The 8,123-nt window shown below is 40.8% G+C and overlaps 1 pseudogene; it reads right to left on the bottom strand.

The window, feature by feature from the left end:
• Positions 1 to 2,813: 2,813 nt before the first annotated feature.
• Positions 2,814 to 6,818, bottom strand: LOC128421043 (fatty acid-binding protein, adipocyte-like; annotated as a pseudogene).
• Between the last annotated feature and the right edge of the window lie 1,305 nt (positions 6,819 to 8,123).

Raw genomic sequence — 8,123 nt, 5'->3', positions numbered from 1 at the left:
AGCTTGTGGTCCACCAAGACCCCTAGATCCTTTTCACATGGCCTGCTTGCAAGCCAGGTGTCCCCCATCTTACATCTTAATGTCCACAAAAAAACTTTGAGACTGGCCCAGTAGCTAATAGGAAGCCAGAGTAAGTCGTTGTGCAGTGGGGTGCCCCACTGTGGAACCTGGCACTAGCTGCAACTTCCAAATTAGGTGTAAAGGCAGCCCCACCTAAAATACATCACAGTAACCTAGGCGTGAGGTTTCAAATGCACAGACCACTTTGGCAAGGCTATTTCTTTCCATGAACAACCATATCTGGCAAACGAACCAAAGCTGGTACTGGGAGCTCCAAGATGCTGGTTTCCCCTAGGCCTTTCATGGTGGAGCTTGGAGGACCTCCAAGCTACGTAGCTGCTCCTTCACAGGGAAGTGCAAGTCCATCCGCGGCAACCCGGTTGCCAGAGCTGGAAGCCACCCTTCCATAGAGTCTCAATCTGAATATGGCTTGGGTTAAGTGAATATGCTGATTTCTGCACTGCAAGAGAAGACCACTGAACCACTGAACTTCCACCACCATTTTCACTTTGTATTTTTGCATGGATCTGCTTTGTATCCTCTCCTATTGTATGTTTTCAGTTTTCTTTTAAATCACATTCCTTTGTTTCTATTATTATTAATTAAATTTCTACACCGCCCTTCGTTCAAAGATCACAGGGCAGCTTACAATATAAAAAATATATATTTACAACACAATGGATTTACAAATAAGAATTCTCAAGGCGACGCCGAGTGAACTTTGGGAACCTGAAAAAGGTTTCCTTTATGAAGCGCAGCAGGACAATCAAACCAGGATTATATATAATGTAATTGAAGAGTTGGCTCTAGAGAATGATCTCATGGAGACAGATTGACAGGATGTGAATTCTCTAACCCTTTTACCGAGTTAGCAGTTTTTACAACAATTACAGTGTGTTAGAAATTCCTGATTGAATCTTTTCATCAAAGATCAAAACCCCAGTTTGCACTGGCTTATGAAAATACTCTCAATTGTTATTAGCAGACTTTAATTGCACCAATATGGTTTCAGGCCTAAGAGAAGCCTTTGTTCTTCATAAATAGTAATGCAGAGGTAATGGCAATCCTTTAGTGGCTTTTACTGCTGAGATGCTAAATAAGGGTCCCTAAGCTTGAAAAATCTTCTCCCTCAGAGATACCATCTTTTGCCTAGAGCAAAGGGAATTAGGGGATATTTACATGACTTAAAGCTAATTTTATAGCATATTATATTCCTTCATGGCCTTAGAGTCAAACACTAAAGGATTTGGGGCGGGTTGGTTTTTTTTTTAATGTAAATATTTTTATAATGTAATAAATCTGCTTACATGGAAAATTTCCATATTGAAACAATATAAAAGCCTTTATTTTGTAACTTATTGGTCATTAGTAAGAGTAAGCAGCTTTGAAACATATCTTTGTTAAAAGCTGAGGTTGTGTATTAAGGCTGGAAATAAAGTTACATGCAACAGAGAAAACCTAGCAGCTCTATCCGCAGGAAAATGCTGTACAGCTTTCTGCTCAGATGCAATGAGCCCATTGGCTCAGCCGTTCAGCCTATGTCTTCCCATATTGGACTCTGTATGCCCAGAAAGGCACATTTCTTGGAATAATAACATGGAGCTACTCGGTATAACTTTCCCTCTTTCTTCACCCGCTTGCAACATGGGATGCCCTCTGCCCTTGATGCGAGATGGGCCACAAAGAAGGCTGCCAGCCTGACTCACATTTTTTTGAAACTATTCTCACATCGCAGCCTGGAGGCATTTTCCTCTTTGGTTAAGGAGACGCCTTTTAATTCTTGACTGCAAATACCATTCCATTTCTTGGAAATTCCTCTCCTCCCTTATTTTATTACAAAATTGTTACCTCTCTGAACCCATATTTACTTGATTTGTAAAATTAAACTCGTTTTCTAGCATTAGCCACAGTGGTATTCAAAGTCCCAGGTTGCTTTAGAGTACTTTGTGGCTCCCAGTTTAAATAAACTTCAAAAATGCATGTTGTAAAAGTGTGTGCCAAAGGAGATCTTTTTGATTTATTTTTTAAGACTGAAGTTTCCTAGTTAATATTGTTACATTCAAGCCACCACCAACAGTAAACAAAATATATACAGCACTTGCATAGCTGTCAAAGCTCAGGCAAAACACAGCGTTGAGTCTGTCCATGCATGCTTTCAGAGTTTATTTTGAACAGCAGTATAAAAGATCATGCAAAATTTCTCTGGAAAATATGTTATTGCGTAATCTAGACTTACCTTATTCCTTTCGGTGGTGTATGAAAATCAGCCAGGCTTTTCAGTATACTTTTGTTTTAGGCATACCTTTTCTTTGTTATTAAAAAGAATGCCATTTTGAAAACCAGCTCTTCCAGCTGGACCTACAACACTGTTAAATTGAAGCGAATGTTGTTGTTTTTCTCTATGCAAATTTCCCAGGCCTGTTTTTCTTTATTAGATCCAGAGATAATCTGCAGTGACTTTGTTTTTGTTTGTTTTGTTTTGCATTTGTTTGCTTCCTTTGTTTCTCAGTGGGCTCATCATGGAAGTGGCCTTGGACAATGTGTTGGAGTTACAGAGGTTGAATGTATCGGGCAACTTCAATAGTCATAGCCAGTATGTCTTGTCTGGCAGAGTGTGGTATTTCATTCTCTGCATAGCAACCCTGGTACTATCCAAGCCCCCCCCCCCCATTAAGCACTTTATTGAAGAGTCACAATACTTTTGGGTTAGATACTGTATAAAGGTTCTTTGGAATGGGTCTGTTGATAATGTCTCAGTTCTTTGGAGAAAGCAAGCCTTGTGGGGCTCTCCTGCTTTTGTGTCCCATGAATTGCACAGGGCAAGGAGAATGTCTTCCTGCTTTCTCATATACTCTGGTGCAGATAATGCCATTCATTTCACAACCAGCTTTCCTTCTGTTATTTTTCTTTTTATTGTAGTATTTTTGCCACCCTATTTTTGCAACTGATTGAGTGTCTCATTGTCTAATGTCACAACAGTCTTTACTTTCCTGTCATCTGCTGTGGCCTTCTCAAACTCTCCCCCCAGTCTGAAGGAAATCTCTTGTGCTCTTTAAACTAGAATAAGAAGAGTTTAGATTTGATATCCCGCTTTATCACTACCCTAAGGAGTCTCAAAGCGGCTAACATTCTCCTTTTCCCTTCCTCCCCCACAACAAACATTCTGTGAAGTGAGTGAGGCTGAGAGACTTCAAAGAAGTGTGACTAGCCCAAGGTCACCCAGCAGCTGCATGTGGAGGAGCGGGGAAGCGAACCTGGTTCACCAGATTACGAGTCCACCACTCTTAAACACTACACCACACTGGCTCTCTGCTTTGTGGGTTATAACCTCTCCATTGCAATTGATGATCACATTGGGCTTGGCAACACTCGCCAACTTCTTGGTGGCCCACACCAAGTTCTTTCATATAGTCAGCCAACTTATCATTGGAGACCAGCTTCCAAGTTCCCAAAAATTGTTCACACCTGGTGCAGGCTGAAGTCTCCTGAGGAAGGCACCACCTTGGGCTGTACACACATGAAAGGACTTGTCCAGGATATAGGTTTTTTTGCAATAGGCAGGATGTTGGAGTAATTGGTGATGCAGATATTAAATAATTGTCATACTGTAGTTGGAACACTTCACGAGGAGGGCATTGTAGCAACTGACTATTGTATTACACCACATTGATATTTTGATCTGATTTTCTGATCCAGATGCTTATGAGTTATCTTAATAGTAGGCACAAACCCTGTTGGCTTTTCATATAATTGACCAAGGCATTATTCAACTTTCAGAAGATGTCTGAAGGCAGCCCTGAATTCGGAAGTTTTTAATGTTTTAAAGTTTTCATTATGTTTTCATGTGTGTTGGAAGTCGCCCAGGTGGCTGGGGCAACCCAGCCAGATGGGTAGGGTATAAATAATAAAATTACTATTATTACTACTACTACTACTCTAGAATGGCTGTTCAAAGCACTGCTGTGTAGTTCTTCCATTCCTACCTGGATGGCTGGTCCCAGAAGGTGGTGGTGTGCCATTTGTGTTTAGTCACAAAGACTGGGTTCCGCAGGGGTTCAGCTTATCCTTCATGCTATTTAATAGCTACATGAAACCACTGAGTGGGTTATCTGGAATTTAGGAGAGCATTGTTATCAGCATACTGATGATATACAGCGGTATTTCTTCTTTTCCTCTTCATCAGGTGCAGGGGTAGATGGGAGGGACAGGTGCTTCCACATGGTAATGGACTAGATGAGAGCCAACAAACTGAGGCTAAATCCAGACAAGGCAGATACACTGTTTGTGAGTGGTTGCTTGGTTTGGTTATGTGGTGTTCAACCATTTCTGGAGGGGCTTTCACATCTCTTGAAGGATCAGGTTTGGAGGTATTCATAGATCCATCTTTGTCTCTGTAGGCCTCTATGTGTTTCACCAGCTTAGAATGGTGGTTCAGGTGTGACCCTCAATCTGGCTAGGAATAACCTTGTATAAGTGATCTACCCTTTGCTAGATTACCGTAACATGTTATATGTGGGACTGCCCTTAAACACTGTCCAGAAACGTCAACTGGTTTAGAATTCAGCAGTGAAGTTACTTAGGAGGACCAGGCATCTAGTATACAGATCCTTACTGCCAGCGCATTTCTAGACCTAATTCAAGATGTTGAGTATTAACCTATAAAGTCTTACGGAGTGTGGATTCCACAGTACCTGAAGGAATGCTTCTTCTCATATTACCATCCCTGAACCTTAAAATAATCTCAGGATGCCCTGATCAGAGGGCACCTTCCAATCCAAAATTTCAGTGGTTGCCCCCCCACCTTATGGATCACTTTTCCCGGGGAAACTCACTTGGTGCCACCTGTGCCGTCTTTGACACCAGACAGAAACACATCTATCTTTTCAAAGACTTTTAAGCAGATTTCATCAGTTTTATTAGATTTTGCAGTGGAACAGTTTTTAGGCTTTTAGAGTTAACATCTTCCTCCTGCTTACAGCTTTTAATATTGTTTTGGGGGTGAAATTTTCAATGGGGAAGCTTCTTCTGTGTAGCTTTGTATGGTGGAGGGGTGGGTTATTGGTGCTGTCATATAATTGAACTTATAACAAATTGTATTTATTGTATTTCCCATTTTGTATGTTGCAAATTGTCTAGAAGCTTCAGTATTGGTGCCACATGCATATTTAATAAATAAGAAATACTCAGAGCAACTCATATTAATATCTGTGACATTGTTTTAATGCTCACAGTAAGAAACTTAGCTGTAGTTCCTGTAGACCTGATATTAAAATCTGCCAATGAGGCAGAAACAGAGTGTGGCATCCAGTTAAATCAGCTGATTTCTGTGGATCTGCTCCAAATATGACTAACATTGGTATGGCCCATAAAACAATACGTTTTCCCCAAAATAAAGAAAAAGTTGCGACAATAAAATTTAGATTTTATAACTCTATAAAAATTGCAATATAAAAGAACATGGCCCACTGTTTCCACTGTACCACACCCCCAGGGACGAGCTCTCAAGTGCCAACGTAGCTTGTAAAACAGCCTTTCATAACTGCAGGTGGGAATGCACTTAGCCTAGCCAGAGAGACTGTACAGGGATATTTAATGTTATCAGGTACTCGGGGGGTGATAATTGACCCTGTGTTGCAGTGTAGACTGAGATTTAACAAACACCACTTGCCAAGATTGATGAATTTTGCAGATTTAAATCCAAAAGTCTCCATTTAATGCAAGCAATTGCTTTTTCCGACTCAAGTGGGAAAAGTTGATACAATAAGTAGCCAATTGCATTGACTTTGTTATTAATATATTTCAGCATGCACTTTATACCAAATTTCAAGCAGATGGTAGTGTACAATTGGATGCCATTTTGAATCAAGATGGAAGACTAAACTTTTCAAAACTGCACTGATTTTTTTGGTTTCTCAGAATTCCTGAGCAAGACTGGCTGTGAGACTGCTATTGATGCATAAATTCAAATGCAGCTGTTCACACAGAGACACAAAGCTCTGTTTTAACAGTCACTTCATTTTGGGAGGTTAAAGGGGGGGGGACCAGATGGGATAAATCTTCTCAGTTTTATTAGCATTCTAAATATCTAGACTTTATAGTGGTATAATGGTGTTTGACCCATTTGGCTTAACTATATGGCCATTCTTATGTAGGAATTTACACTGAAATCAGTACATTTGGTATCTGTATATAACACTTAAAAACTCTCTCATTAAAATAAATGGGAGTTTTGAAACTGTCACAGGTAGGGGAATTTCACTGACAGTTCTTTTAAGAAAAGTTGCCAAGCAGTTTTTAAAGGCCCTTTTAGTCAAGCTAACATTTCCCCTCAAAAATGAGTGCAACTGCAAGTAAAACTATGTGATTTGTACAGGATGGGTTTCCCATGTCAAGTCCTTCCCCTCTCCTCTCTCACTTACCCTTTATGGAGACATCTTGCTGTATGTTTGGCAGAGGTCTTATGTCTTAAGCTGCCTAGAGACCTTTAAATGCAACCAGAGGCAGGAGGACAATGCTGTTTTCCTGCAAGGCTGCAAGAGGGGGCTGGCTTTGTTGTGGGGGGGCCTCTTTTTGGGGGGGGGATAAATTTGAGGTGATCAGAGCTTCAGCCAAAGATTGGGAGAGCTCACTAACTGACTACCAGAAAAAAGAAGGAACGACAACTGCAAGTAATATTGCAAGATGACGCTTCTCCATTCTTCTGAAAGCTGCTCAAGAAAATATATGTATCCATGTCACACTCACATAGCCTCCGACATTTCTCCAATAATAATAAGGACATCCAGCAGCCCTGGTGTGAAGCATGCCTCCAATTTTAACCCAGAAAAAGATGAGGCTTTTGAGAAACACTTGTTTTGTGCAAAATTTTGCCTAGTAGACTGTTCTGGAGAACTCAAAAACTTGCACCCATTTGGCTTGTCCTAATATAAGTATGAATTGTGACATTTGGAGTTTTTTTGATGGACCAAATGTGAATTAAGACTTTCAAGTTCATAATGCTTGTACCTTCCTAAGCGGACACAAGAGGGCACATGTAGATTCTCTTGACTCTGAAACCATTGAAATCAACCATTGTCCCATCTTGTCCCCTTGCTACTGACAGTGGTGTCACTCATTCCAAAACCATAGACTTTCCCCAGAATTGCTTCAGGTATCATATTTATTTCTTAATGAGGAAAAGGAGCCCTCTGCACTATAGGTAGGATTTTTATCTAAAACAAACATTGTGATTAATTTTCAGTTTCTTTTCCTAGTCCACAGAATTATTTATTACTGCAGTTCTGACATGACCTATTATTTAACTCAATCCTGATTCCCTGGTTAGCTTCCGGGAAGCAGCTTTTCCACAATGTGTCCTTACACAGCTGTGGGCTGTGCCTGAATGATGCCACGGTGTGAGCGGGGACGACGACGACCCTTTCTGGCAAAATGCCAATTATTTGGAAGATACCATGGGTGTAGCCAGGGTGGGCAGAGAGGGGTAGCTGCCCCCCACAATCAATAAAAATACATAGCAATCTGAGGTTCTGACCCCCTAACAAAAGGCCTGCCCCCCAACAATAATCCTTTCCATGCTCATATAGAGACCTATGTGGTTGAGTCATTTAGAACCAGCCCCCGACTTCTTCTTCTTCTTCTTCTTCTTCTTCTTCTTCTTCTTCTTCTTCTTTTTACACCCCACCCATCTGGCTGGGTTTCCCCAGCCACTCTGGGCAGCTTCCAACAAAAGATTTTTTTAAAAAATCAGTCATTAAAAACTTCCCTAAACAGGGCTGCCTTCAGATGTCTTCTAAATGTCAGATAGTTGTTTATTTCTTTGACATCTGATGGGAGGGCGTTCCACAGGGCAGGTGCCACGACCAGCTACAGAAGACCTACTACAGAAGACCAGCTGATGAGAAACCTTGGTAATTCCCACTTGTTTTATGTCCACGTTTAAGGGAAACTTCTTTTGTGTGTGTGTGTGGGGGGGGGATTTTAGCTAAAAGTGCAGTTGTTATTCTTATTGCCATCTATTTATTATGGCTTATTGTTAAGGGAACTCTTTAAATTGTTCAGAGCAA

Source organism: Podarcis raffonei, chromosome 9 (genome assembly GCF_027172205.1).
Source record: "Podarcis raffonei isolate rPodRaf1 chromosome 9, rPodRaf1.pri, whole genome shotgun sequence".
In the NCBI taxonomy this organism is placed as follows: domain Eukaryota; kingdom Metazoa; phylum Chordata; class Lepidosauria; order Squamata; family Lacertidae; genus Podarcis; species Podarcis raffonei.
The sequence above is the reverse complement of the archived record's forward strand: the minus strand, read 5'-3'. Positions and strand labels throughout refer to the sequence as shown.